We start from the raw sequence: 14537 nt of genomic DNA, 5'->3' as shown, positions 1-14537 counted from the left end.
TTCTAACTATGAGATTAACTCACCTACTTTGCAAAGTTATTGAAAGGATTAAATTATGTTCACGTGTATGACAAACTGCCAAGTGAGGCAGAAATGAAGATTTTTTTAATCAAGCCAAGTCGCCAGTGACTTCTATCCAACAAACATTGTTAGGTTTTTTCAGCTTGAAGTAGATCTTTGATTTTTCCTTGAACACTTAAGATGCACCTCTTAGTAACTGCAAACAAAAGACCACAAAGTACACACTGAGATGTGTGGCAGGTATACCAGGATGCTTTCAAGCTTACAAAGATCATTCTTTGCAAAATCTCCCAAGATCTGGCTACTTAGGAGAAGGGGCTAAATTTGCACAGAGCTGAGGAATCTCCAGGAAGATTAGAATCTCCTTGATAGACTGAGTGCATTTGGAAGCATCGCCAAGCCCTTTGTGCTACATGATGTCCTTGGAAAAGTCAAAGAAGGTAGGTGTCACAGACAGGTGAGCCTTGAACAATTAAATGAGAAGTCAAAGCCTTGCAAACCTTTCTTATGCCTCGGACTGGTGAAGGGGGTCACTCAAGCATTACACCTGGACTATGGCAGCAGTAGGTCATGGTGGTCCTTAGAGCTGATGGGATTGTTCCAGGTGGTTTCTTGTTAATCCACGCCAGAGCTAGCATCGTCTGGGGGCAGTCTTATCCAGGGTTCCATTAGCACCCTCTCCGTGCTGCCCACCCCCTTGGCTGGGCCTGAGCCCTCTCAGGATGGAGGGAGAACCTGCAGGGCAGGGGGGCAGACCAGGCTGCCAGACACAGACACGGCTCCAGGTGTTAAAATGTTCCTCACAAGCTTCTCCTGTTCCATGCATGGTTTCCCTGGCAGGGAGACATTCAAGAAATGCCTCAAAATAATGCTTGCCCTTTGGACATTTCTAATAAGAACAACTTGCACGACGTGGCGAATCTCAAGAGCAGCTGCCCAAGCTGCAGAGTGTTTTCCTTTCCCTTTTCCCCACCAGCGTTCTGTCTCTTGCACAGCGCAACTCAGGAAGCAGGGAGAACCAACAGGGGAGGGGATGAAGTAATAGCTCTCGTGGATGTGACAAAGTCCAGAGGCCTGAATCCTCTCTTGAGAGAGTTGTACTTTCTCTCCTGGTGGACTTCCTGTGTTTGCTACATGAATAATACACTTTTAAGCCCTTGAAACAACACAATGGTACCCTGAACAAAATGGCAATTCAAGGTAAACTGCCATTACTGATTTGCATCTCAATAGTGCAGCCTTCTTTATAATGCACACCTAATTACATTAGAGGCATGGGGAATAAATCAGACTCTCATTGCCTGCTGTGGGGGTTACCCTACGGACGCAAACATCCAGACCTATCTCTAGGTTTATTGGCGACAAATATCAGCCCATTGTTCTAATGGTAAAATCACATCACCTACTATCACAGGATACAAATTAAATTTAGTGAAATACCTCAAAAATAATCTTGGAATTACAGGCCATGGGAGTTTGAGGGGTCCGGGAAAATAACCCACGCCTTTCTCAGGCGGGGTGGCATACTGTAATTACCTGGGGAGATTTAAAAAATAGCAAAGCACAGGCCCCACGTCAGACTATTAAGTCAGAATCTCTAGGGAGAGGGCCCAGTTATCAGGATATTTTAAAACTTCCCAGGTGATTAATAAGTGCGGCCTGAAATGAACACCGCCCACATAAATCAGCTCCGTGCTTTTGCAGGCGGAGGCTCGGAGGCCCTACGGTGGCGGGTCACGGGGATGCTGGGGGAGCTGAGTCTGGAGCCCCCTCAATATTCCTCCCCGTTTGGTTCCCTCTTCCCCCACGGCCCGCCCCTCCCTCCAGGTCTGAGTCATTAAACGACTCCTGAGATTTGTCTGGAGCACCTGCCGTGCGCCGGAGAACCCCGCTCCTGGAGTATGCTCGGAGGTCCGCCAAACCTTTCCCACCGCCGTGATTTTCTTAGCGCTCCTGAAAGGCGGCGCCTCCCTCCTGCAAGCGACGCCTTCTGACTAATCTAACCGCAAGAGGGAGCCAAGCGCCCCGCTCTTTTCTGTACAGACCCGCAGGTTGGACGAGCGGAGGGGAGGGCGAGCGGACTGCAGGAGGACACGCGGCGGGAGCGGGGCAAGAAGTGGCCTCGGGCAAGAGGCGCCGTGCCCCCCGCCCTGAGGAAGGCAGTGTGCTACCCGGAACACAGCAGGCTTCGCAGCCAGGCCTACCTGGGCCTCACTGGGTGAGAGTGCACCTCAGTCCATCCTCTGTAAAACCCCAGAAGGTTGTATGACGATTCAGCGTGCCCAGGGGTGGGAGTGTGCCTGCAATACAGTGAGCGCCCGACAAGCAGTGGACGCTATCTTCTGAGGTCCCTTCCCTGCCTTTCCCCCACTTTTTCTTTCATGTTCATCTGCCGTAGGCAGAATGTTCAGCTCCTAACCTCCAATGTGATGGGCCTTCGGGAGGTGATGAGGTCACGAGGGTGGAGCTCTCACGAGTGGATCTGATGCTCTTATAAAAGAGACGGCAGAGCGCTCCCTCTCCAACCAGTGAGGACACAGTGAGAAGACAGCCCATCTATGAAGCAGGAAGATGACCTTCACCAGACACGAACCAGCTGGCACCTTGATCCTGGGTTCCAGCCTCCAGAACTGAGAAATGAATTTCTTGTGACTGTATGCCAGCTGTTGTTTAGTATTTTGTTACAAATGGACTAAGACACCATCCTATTCTCGTGCCTTTTCCCGAAAGGCCAGATCACTCAGGGAACATCTGAGCCACAGAGTAGCCACGCCTCCACTGTGGGTAGGACTTCACTGTGTAGCCTCCCCCGAGGGGCTGTCCTGTAAACCCTCAACTGTAAACTTTACAGTCTCCAATTATGAGATGGCCGTGTTGGTCACCCATTCTTCCACCAGACAATTCCTCCGTCAGGGGACCTGCAGTGTCACGGCTCTGCCCTCCCACCTGTCCCCGCCTGCCCAGCCCCCTTGAGGAGCAGTCCTCGGCCTCTAGACTCTGTTGAACCCTGCCAGGTTGGGAGCTCACTGCCTCCCAAGGCAGCCCGCTGTTAGGACAGCTGTCCCCGTTTTTAGCTAAAGCTCGGCTCTTCTACTTTGGGCCTTTCGGAGATTTGGAGTCAGAAATATGGTCTCCACGGTCTACTTTAGACTTTAACAGACAAATCCCTCCCCATCCTGGTAAAATCTCCCCCAACGTGTGTGTGGTCTCCACATCTGAAACTGAGTGGTTCAATGTGCTCTCACCAGGGTCGAGGGCAAGGGGACCCTCACATGCCATGGAGACTGTATCCCTGTCACCCCGCCCAAGACTGGGTAAATCTGGGAGCAGCCAGTCAGCCTGCCACCTCCTGTCCACCCGGCAGCCGTCTCTGGTTCTCAGGTTGTTCTCACATGAATGGTGCAGCAGACTGAGCTCCTTAACAATAGATGTGGACAGCTGGGGACCTGGACGTAACGTCAGACCAAATCCACTAGCCCTCCCTCCCTGTCCCCTCCCCCAGCCCCATGCCTCTCCCAAACACACAGATTGGTATCTATCTGTTAACCAATGCCCACAGAACTCAGCTCTCTTGATCTCAAAAACCTCTTAAGGAAAGATTCCATCTCCAGGAGTTTTTTCCTGGCAAATACAAACCAATTTCAATATGAAAAATCACCTACCCACCTCCCCCCAGCCCGGTATGGCCTCAGTTAGTCTTGACCAGTAGGTGGAGTGACCGGTTCCTTCCAGGGCTGTAAGGAGATCCTACAGGGCACCAGCCCCTCCCCTCTTCCTCCCTCACTCCCAATATATGGGCACACGTGTGCATGTGCGCGCACATACACACACACACACAGCCTTACCACCTAGCTGCAGAGAGCAGAAGACTTCCTGAAGCATGAGAGCTGTCCCATTTCCACCCCCGTATCCCCAGCAACGTGCTGGGCACCCAGAATCTTCTCAATAAATGTGCTGCGCTGAAGAGAGTCACAGGGCAGCCAGTCCAAGCAGCTTCTTAGCTGCAGCCTCTTGGGGAGGGTGGAAGGCAATTCTGTGGGAGGTTTCAAGCTCTTTCTTGGCCTACTTCTGTGCCCCCAAGAAACCCAGAATCTGGGGGAACCCCGTCATCAGACAGTATCAGCCTCATCGAGGTTCCCTCAGTCCAAAGATTTCCCAAACAGTATTGTGAGTTGGCTCGCCTCACTCCAGAGCCACTGCGCCACACAGCCGCCAGGGCTGTCAGCAGTTAGAGGTCCCCGTGATGGACGCAGCATCCGCCAGCCAGGCCGTCAGGTTGGGGCACTACGCAGGGAAGTCCCAGGAGGGGCTCAGCTTGGCTTCCAGAGGAGGCAGTCACTGCTGTCAGAGAAACGCCAGGGGCTGGCTGACTCGTGTAAGGGAATGCGTTCATTCATTCTTAGAAAAGCAGCATTATGGAATGTGATCAAAGCAAAAGTTCTAGATTTGGACAGAACTAGGTTTAAACCTTGCCTCTGCCACTAAAACCTATGTACCTCGGGCAAGTCACTTGAACTGTCTCACTCTCACACAGCTGAATTTGACAATAATTACATCCCTATTTAAAAGGTTGTTGGGAAGGTTAAATGAGATAGTGTGTATAACTCGGTCATTTAATCCTGACTAAAGTCTAAAAAGAGAGACATCGTTGTCCTCATTTTACAGACAAGGACACTGAGGCACTGCGAAGGGGAGGAAGTTGTCCAAGTCTGCAGGGCTTGTCACTGGCAGGGTGAGACACAGCATGCAATTCTGTCTGCCCGGTTGGCCAGTGTGACTTGTCAGGATGTGTGGGCACTCTGCCATCTGGGCGCCCTCCCTTACAGGCCAGGCATCACCACGGCCCAAGAAAACCATCGTGGGGGCCCTGAGAATCTGCAGCTGCTCTCTTCCCTGGGCTCCTTTGCAGCACCAAAAATGGACTGGTCCTTGCTCTGGTTCCCTGCCAGTTTTGGGGAGGCCAAAGCCCCACATCCTGCCAGCAACGTGTGCATCATTAAAGGCTGCCTTGCTCCCTGGCTGCAGTAGGTAGAGCCTGAAGCTCTCTCCTGCTTCCAGAAACAACCCCTGCAGCTCTCTGCTGCTCTGGAAGTAATGGAGAGACCTAGTGGTCAAAGCAGGTGCCAACCCATCTCTCTGCCTCTGGCGACCAGAGGCACTCATCCTGGTGGGAGCCCAGGCCTCTCTCAAGGTGTCCGGCCCCACCTGCCTTCTCTCTCTGTCTCTCTCATCTCAGGACAAGGGCCTCCTTGATCTCACAGGTCTCTGTCCCCTTGTCTGGAGGACAAGTGCTTCCCTGGGATTAGCCATCTCAACATCATGAACAAAAGATAGATTTTTATGATTCTGACAGATGGAGAGAACATAAGAATCATCTTCGATAATTATTTAAAATGATCCCATGACAAGAGATTTTTATTTGGAAAAGCCCGAGGCCAAAGAAGCTGCAGTTTTAATCGTGGGGAGTCCTGACACCAGCCCTGGGGAGTGCGCTGCTTTAATGCCCCAACTTGGGGTCTTGGGGCAGGACACCAGCCATTAAAACTCAGCCAGGATCTCCATCCGAGGTGAAACTGACAAAGCCCAGGCTTGTGTGTCAGAGAAGCCTGGTTCACGTCCCAGCTGCACCACTTTCTAGCTCTGCAGTTTGGGTCCGATGGCTTAACATCTGCGAGCCTCAATTACGCTGTCCCTGGGTCCCCCTCCCTCGTGCCTATTTTTAGAGTTATCATGAGGATTAAGTGAGGTATTATACGTCAACTGAATGGTCCAGGGCTTGTGAAATCAGATTCCCTCAGTCTCTGTTTGCCCCTCCACTACAGGGATATCGCCCCCATATCTCTGGCTTAGCATTTGCTGTAACAGATTGAGAATGTCTGGGCACGTCTGTCTCTCTCCCCAGTGGGCTATGAACTCCATGAGGACAAGGGTTGTGATTAAATCCTCTTTCTATCTCCAGGGCCTAATGTGAAACCCAGCACACAGTAGGGTTTCCATGATTTGCAGGAACTATTAAAATTGAGAGAGAAGACCTTGCATGCATTCTTCCACTCCAGAACCCTCAGTCAGTTCATGCAAGAATAACAAAACCTAACAGTGGTTGTCGAACAACTTCATGGTACCAGGTGCTGGGCTAGGGGCTTGGCACACCTCGTTTCTTCTAATCCTTAAGAAATCCCTGAGGGTACCCATTACTAACCCTGATCCCCCACCCCCACCCTCTTTTTATTTATTTATTTATTTATTTATTTATTTATTTATTTATTTATTTATTTATTTATTTTTACTTTGGAGGTGACTGTGGTTCAAAAACCACAAGGTACTTGGGTACCTTGCCTGAGGCCGTGCAGCTAGAGGATGTCAGAGTCAGGACCAGAACCAAAATCCATCTAACCTCAAAGCTTATGCCCTTCTCACTGCAGCAAGAGCCTCACCTCCATCAGCGAGAACCAGCTCCTTTGCCCACAGCTCCTTTCCCATCCCTGGGACTCTTGAAGGTCAACGTGAAAGGCACAGCAGAAGTCCAGGAAGTCCCAGGGCCTGTGGCGTGTCTTCACACCCATCTGATATGTACTCATCTAAAATTCTCGGCAGACTAAAACCATAAAATCATGGCCTTATTTAGTGTTTCTCCAAATCCTAGCTCTGAGGCAGCTCCATAACTCTTGGCCAGGAATATTATTTCAAATAACTCACGCGGACAGCTGAGTAACCAAGGGGAGAGATAGATGGGTCTGGGAGTGCCCCTTGGTTGTAGATCATAACCCCCCACTCCCACACCCTCCCCCCCTGCCTGGACAGAAGGGGTCAATGATTAATTATGCTAAGATAAACAGAGTTAATTTTCTTCCTGGATAAAACTAATTACAACTGTGTTTGTTTTGGTCGAGCGCAGAATTACTGTCCCCGGTGACAAATCTTCCTAATTGAAAAGCGTGTTTATTTTAAAGGGGTGGGGGTTGGGGTCACTAAACAATAGTTAGCTAGCATTTTCCCCACTTTCCATTTGAAGAGGGACAGTGATTAGGTGCTGACCTCAAAGGAACAAGTAAAATCCCTTTCTCTGGGTCCCCCTCCCTCAGGTCTACTTGTGAGTCAGGGCAACAGCCCTGGGGGGAAGTATTTGGCAGTTTGGGGGAAGTTTCTAGAAGTCATGGCCTGTGGCTGATTCGCTCCTAGTGAATGTTGAGTGAAACCAGGGTAGCATCCCCTTGGCAGCCCAGTGAGGGGCAAGGAAGGAGTGTTTTGAATCCCACTGCTCACTAACATCATAAACTGTGGGTGAACATGTGACCCAACTCAAATAAATTCTTGTAGGTAGCATCATGCTGGTCAGATTCAGTGCTAGGACACCACAGAAAAGAAAAGAGAGAAATAGAATCCCTGCTCTCAAGGCATCCATGACCAAATGAGGGGCCCGGGAAGAGGGTACTGTAAGCAGCAGAGGGGCGAGGCCTGGAGAGGAGGCGAGGGCACGGAAGGGGAAGAGCCTTCATGCAGAGGGACCAGCATGAGCCAGCGTGCACGTGTGTCTGGTGTGCTTAGAGAGCTGTAAGCTCTCCCGTGTGGCTGAGAGAGTAGGTACGTGACCACAGATGAGGCTGGAAAGATATTTGATAGTTGATGTTTGGATCAGGACAGGTAGTAATCCTTTGCTAGGGCTGTAGTCACAAAGTACCACAAATTGGGTGGGTAAGACAACAGAAATTTGTTTTCTGGAGGCTGGAAGTCCAAAATCAAGCTGTTGGCAGGGCTATGTTCCCTCTGTAGCACCTAGGAGAGGATCCTTCCTTGACTTTCCCAGTTTCCGGTAGCAGCCCCAGGTCATCATAACGCCAGCCTCTGCCGACATCTTCACATGGTTATCCTCCCATTGTGTCTGTGTCCAAATTTTTCTCTTTTTTATAAGGACACCAGCCAGTATTGGATTAAGGGCCCATCCTCCTCCATTATGGCCTCATCTTAACATATTTAACTTAATCATACGTTGACAACCCCATCCCCAAATAAGGTTGCATTCTGAGTTGCCAAGGGTTAGAATTTCAACACAGCTTTTGGGGGGACACAACTCAACTCATAACACAGGTTACAGAAGCCACCTTTAGGAACATGAAGCTTACCCATGGACAGAGGGGAGACTCTGAAGGGCTGTAAGTGAAGGAGTGATTTTGTTTGTTTGTTTTTTGGGGGGAAGAGTTCTGTGGATCCAATATGGAGGAATGATTGGTGAGCATGATTGAAGACTGGAAGACCAGTTAGGTGACAGTTGTCATAATAGCCCAGGTGGGTCAGGATCACACATGAAGTTTGACAGGAGCAGAAAAGATGGTTTGGAGAGAAAAGAATCTATGATAAGGATAGTCAGAGCTCCAAGATTCTCTGATTTGATGGACATCATGATTCTTGGGATGTTGGAGGAGCAAGGTGGGGGGAGGTTCTGACAGAGCCTCGGAGCTCAAGGAGGAAAAGCTAGTTGGCAGGGAAATGAGTTGTTTGGAACAAGTAGCAGTTGAGCTATCCAGTCAGAAACGTTCACCCTCCTACACTATTGGTAGGAATGTAATTTAGTGCAGCCAATATGGAAAACAGTATGGAGATTCCTTAAAAAACTAAAAATAGACTTATCATATGATCCAGCATTCCCACTCCTGGGCATATTATCTGAAGAAAACTCTAATTCGAAAAGATACATGCACCCTAATGTTCATAGCAGCACTATTTACAATAGCCAAGAGATGGTAGCAACCTAAATGTCCATGGACAGATGACTGGATGAAGAAGATGTGATATATATATATATATATATATATATATATATATATATAATGGAATGATATGATATATAATGGAATACTAGTCAGTCATAAAGAAGAATGAAATAATGTCATTTGCAGCAACATGGATGGACCTAAAGATTAACATACTAAGTGAAGTAAGTCAGACAAAGACAAATATCATCTAATATCACGTATATGTGGAATCTAAAAAAAAATGACACAAATGAACTTATCTAAAAAATGGAAACAGACTCACAAACATAGAAAACAAACTTATGGTTACCAAAGCGGGGGTGGGATAAATGAAGAGTTTGGGATTAACAGATACAAACTACTATATATAGAATGGATAAACAACAAAGTCCTACTGTATAGCACAGGGAACTATATTCAATAGCTTGTAAAAACCTATAATGAAAAAGAATATGAAAAATGAATCACTATGTTGTACACCAGGAACTAACACAACATTGTAAATCAACTATACTTCAATAAAAAATTATGTTAAAAAGAAATGTTCAAGAGAGTTGGATGTGAGGGTCTAGAATTCATAGAGGCACTTCCCTCTGCAGATATAGACTGAGAAGCCAAGTAGACGATCATCGAAGCAGGGAAACCGATGATACTGCATAAAACGCACACAGAGTGAGAAGAGGGTCCAAGACAGAAGGCTGGGGAACCTAGCGCATAAGAGGTTAAAAGAGAAGAGGAGGGCTGAGAGAGCACCATCACGGAGGTAGGGGAGAGCAGAACAGCAGCCCAGCCCTCCCAACCCCAAACCAAACTAACCCCTGCCACTATCCTGCACAAGGCAGTGCTGATGGAGCCCGGGACCTTCTGCTGGGTGCTTGTTATCCTCACAGGGTGTGTTTGTATGTCTGTGTGTGTCCTTGTGTGTGTGTGTCTGTGTGTGTCCCCAAGTATGTGCCTGTGTCTGTGTCTGCCTATGTGTGTGTGTGGACTTTCTCCCCCCAAAACTCAGCCAACTCCTTAATAGCAGAGGACACGGATCATGTCCTACTCTGCTTCTCTTGGATCCCTCGCAGCTTCCCTGAAAAGAATTTCACACAAAGCAAGTGCTTATTGCTAAATATGTGATTAAATGTAAATAAATAAACCACCATCACTTACTTCGTACCAGTCATGGATAAGGTTCTCTTAACAGCAGCCTAAGTAACCCAGGGCACCTAACACCAGGGCTCGCTAAATGTTGATGGAAGGAAAGTGGGGGGTGGAGGGGGAGAAGACCAGGTAGAGGTCAGGAATATTTAAAATAATAATAGTAAGAGGCTCCGTGGGAGGGCTGCAGGGCTGTGGGCCTGCGACCTGGGGGAAAGGACAGGGGTCTGGGGGTGAGGACACCTAGACTCTAATTCCCATCTCACAGTAACTCCGCTTTCTGGGCCCAGTTTCTATAAACTTAGGGGTTTAGGCTTTAGATTCTCTAAGGTCCTTGGCCTCTGGGAAACCAGTCCATCTTCAAAGTATTCAAAGTCAGAGAGGGTACAGAGGCAAGATAAGCTCTATCTAATTCTTTTCTACAGTTACACACAGTGAAGCCTACCTTTTCTCACATAATCGTTGTCCTTGGCTCACAGAGGAGGAACCTGAGGCCCAGAGAAGTCTTGATTTACCCCCAGGCTGTGAATATACAGAAATCAACTGTGTTTCTATGTGCTACCAACAAACTATCAGGAATATAATTTTTTTTTAATTTTCAAAGGTATCAAAAATACTAAATAATTCATGACAAATCTGACAAAAGTGAAAGAACTGTACACTGAAAACTACAAAACAAGTGAAGGTGACCTAAATAAGTGAAGACATACCTTGTTTGTGGGTCAGAAGACTCACCATAGTTAAGATGTCAGTTATTTCCAAATTGATCTATAGGTTCATGAAATCACAATCAAAACCTCAGAAGGCTTTTTGCATAAATCAACAAGGTGATTCTAAAATTCACGTGGAAATGCAAAAGACCTAGAATAACCATAATAACTTTGAAAAAGAACAGTATTGGTGGCATAAAGTTACCAGATTTCAAGACTTACTGCAAAGTTTCAGTAATCCAAAGTGTAGTATTTGGGATCCAAATAAGCATTCAGGTCAATGGAACAGAATGAAGAGTTTAGAAATCGATCCACATATATACTGACAACTAATCTTTTACAAAGATGTAAAGGTAATTCAGTGGAGAAAGAATAGTCTTTTCAACAAATGTTGTTGAGACATTGGATATGCATAAGCAAAAAAAAAAAAAAAAAAGAGAGAGAGAGAGAGACAGAAAAAGAAAGGAAGTTCAATCTGTAACTTACACTATATACAAAAAATTAACTCAAAATGCATCATAGACCTAAATGCAGATCACAAAGCTATAATATTTTAAGAAGAAAATATAGGAGAAAGTCTTTGTGACCTTAGGATAGGCATAGTTTTTTTAGATTAGGTAAGTTTGACTTTTTCAAAACGTAAAACTTCTGCACCTCAAAAGATGTTCCTAAGGGAATGAAAGACCAGCTACAGACGAAGTGAAAATATTTGCAGAGCATATATTTGACAAAGGACTTGTATCCAAAATCTATAAAGAACTCTCACAACTCAGAAAAAAGAAAACAGACAACACAATTTCTAAATATGGACAAAATATTTGAAGAAACATTTCACCAAAGAAGATATACAGATGGCAACTTAACACATGAAAGGTGATCATCATCATTAGTAATTTTAACACCGCACTATGATACCACTACACAAGTACGGAAATGGCTGTAATTTAAAGTCTGATCATGCTCGGTGTTGCCAAGGGTACGGAGGAACTGGAACTCTCACACACCGCTGGTGGGAATGGAAAAATGGTAGGACCACCTCAGAAGACAATTTAGCAGTTTCTTAAAATGTACAGCTACCAAACGATCTAACCATTCTACTGAAGATACATGAAAGCATGCCTCTACAAAGACTGGTGCGTGAACGGACAGAGCAGCTTTATTTGTAACAGCCGAAAACTGGAAATCACCCAAAGTTCCATCGACTGGGGAACGGATAAGCAAATTGTTGTATATACATACAATGGAATGCTGCTCAGCAACAAAAAAGAATGAGCTAGTGATACACGCAGCAACATGGGTGAAGCTCAAAACATTTATGCTGATTGAAAGAAGCCAGAAGGAGAGTATATACTGTATGAGTCCACTTACATAAAACTCTAGCAAATGCAAACTAATTCTACTGTAACAGAAAGCATTTTGGTAGTTGCCTGGGGAGACCTGGTGCGAGATGGGATGAGGGGAGTGATTCACCGAGGGGAAGACTTTTACAAAGGAAAACTGGGCATGATGCATCTACTCACTATCTTCTTTGTGGTGATGGTTTCATGAGTGTATACATATGTGAGCACTTACCAAATTATACACTTTAAATAGATGCAGTAGGTCAATTATACCTCAATGAAGCTATTTTTAAAAATAAGTTTCAAAAATTTATTTATTTTTAGAAAGAAGCAAATACCAATGTCTCAAAGTCCAGTGGACAGAGGTCAAGCTCTTCCTAGAACTTTTTCTCATGTTCTGCTGTGCTCTCACAGCAGGTCTGGGAAGTGGCTGCAGATTCAGTGAACCAGAGTGAACCCCCAGTCCCCTCTTCCTACAGACCCTCCCAATCTCTAGGGGTCTCTCTCTTGGACGCTCCTCTCTCACTTAGATTAATTTAGGCGAGATGTGGAGGGGAGGGAGTATCCCCTCCATGAACACTGCACTTCACATGATAATTATGACAGATTTCCCTTTCTCTCCTGACCTATCTTCTTGCACTTGGTGGGGCAGTGGGGTGGTGCTGCAAAGCTGCAGTGAAGATTGGGTTTGGCTGGGATGCTGATTTACCTGGGAAGGAGTATCTGATCCCAGCTGTTAGCAGCTGCAGGGCCATCTTTTGCTCAGTGGAGAAGCTGGATGCAGGGAGCTTTACTGTTTGTCCTGGGCCACAGCAGGAGGAGGAGGCTTCTAAAATGGGGAGCAGGTAGGGGCCACGAGGGCCCAGAAAGCTTCAGGCTGCATATTGAGCTAAGTCAACAAGTCTTTAATGACGTCTCTCTTGGGGGGATTAAGACTTGGGTCAGCCAAATCTTGAAGGCAGCATTTTCATCCCAAGCTCTTCCCCCACATTTTTCCTCCCTCTGCCGCTCCTCCTTTCAGCACTTGGCATTGCTGAGCAGGGAAAAGAGACAACTCTCTTATGTCTAATGTTTTTCTGCTCTGTGTTCTTTCTGACACACAACTGTTTAGCCCTCACTGAGAACAATGTAAATATCAAATCATGGCAGACCTTGGGGATACTGCGGGTTTGGTTCCAAACCACCGCAATAAAGCAAGTCACACAATTTTTTTGGTTTTCCCAGTGCTTATAAAATTTATGTCTGTTATCAGTGTGCAATAGCATTATGTCTAAAAAAACACTATACATACTTTAATTAAAAACACTTTATTGTTTAAAAATGCTAACCAATGTCTGAGCCTTCAACAAGTCATACTAGTACCATCAAAGATCACAGACTACGGGTCACCGTAACAAATATAACAATAATGAGAAAGGTTGAAGTGTTGTAAGAATTATCAAAGTGTGACACAGAGACAAGAAGTGAGCAAATGCTATTTGGAAAATGGCACTGACAGATTTGCTCGATGCAGGGTTGCCACAAACCTTCAATATGTGAAAAAGGAACTATCTGCAAAGCTCAAGAAAGCCAAGTTCAATAGGACAAGTAGGCTTGTACATGTCATGTCAGTACGTGCAGGTGTTAATGATGCCTGCTGTATGCTGAGTCTTGTTCTGGATGAGAGAGAAGAAGAATGAGGAGAAAAACCCTTATAAGGATCCCATGGAAAACTCTGGAAGGTTTTCTCTCTGACCTGTATCTAGAGTCTACCCGTTACTGTTACTCTCCATGCCCACAGACTGACCTCTTGCTTCTTGCCTGATGTGAAATTCCCTGCCTCTTCTTTGAAGCTCTTGAGTAGACCTTACAAGGATGCCTGAGAGCCTGCCTCTCAGGCAGGCTGGGGTTAATGTGGAACTTTACACACAGATCTGCCAGGAAGTTCTTCTGGGCTCCCAGCTTTGCCCAAATGGGTCACATCAATCACTACTGAGACTTCCTTTTGAGGAAGTGAGGATAAGGGCCTGGTTATTTATGACAACCTCCTGAGGACTTTCCTCTGCCAACCGGGTTCCCCAGGAGGGGAGATGGTCATTAAACTCCCCACCTCTGCTGGGCCCTTCCTTTATAAACAAGATCCCAGTCTTCAAGTGGAGACCAATGCCAAAAAAGGGGGAGAGGTGCCAAGAGAGGGATATACAAGGGGCAGGCAAGGTTATGTTGAACCTAAGGGCAGAAGAAAAGTCACCTTACCAACTGCACAGCAAGGACCCTAAGGCCCAGAGCAGGAGTGTCCAAGGCTGCATAGATGGAAAGTCAGGATTGAAATGTTGAGTGTCCCATCTCTCAGTCAAGGGCCATTTTCTCTTGCAGTCATTTTCATTTTCAAAGGAAATTTCTGTGTAACACAGATTTCTCAGAATCCTGCTTTTCGTAACCTTGGATATTGAAACTTCTTGCAAACGTCTTCATTCTTCTCTCAGAGAACTGAGTTTTGGGATGAGGATGAAGTTTCATTTTCTGGGATGGAGTACTTCAGAAGTTTCTTCTGAGTGGACAAAGGAGGGGTCACTTCTTAGAATGTAAGT

The sequence above is a fragment of the Camelus ferus genome, chromosome 13 (genome assembly GCF_009834535.1).
Source record: "Camelus ferus isolate YT-003-E chromosome 13, BCGSAC_Cfer_1.0, whole genome shotgun sequence".
In the NCBI taxonomy this organism is placed as follows: domain Eukaryota; kingdom Metazoa; phylum Chordata; class Mammalia; order Artiodactyla; family Camelidae; genus Camelus; species Camelus ferus.
The sequence above is the reverse complement of the archived record's forward strand: the minus strand, read 5'-3'. Positions refer to the sequence as shown.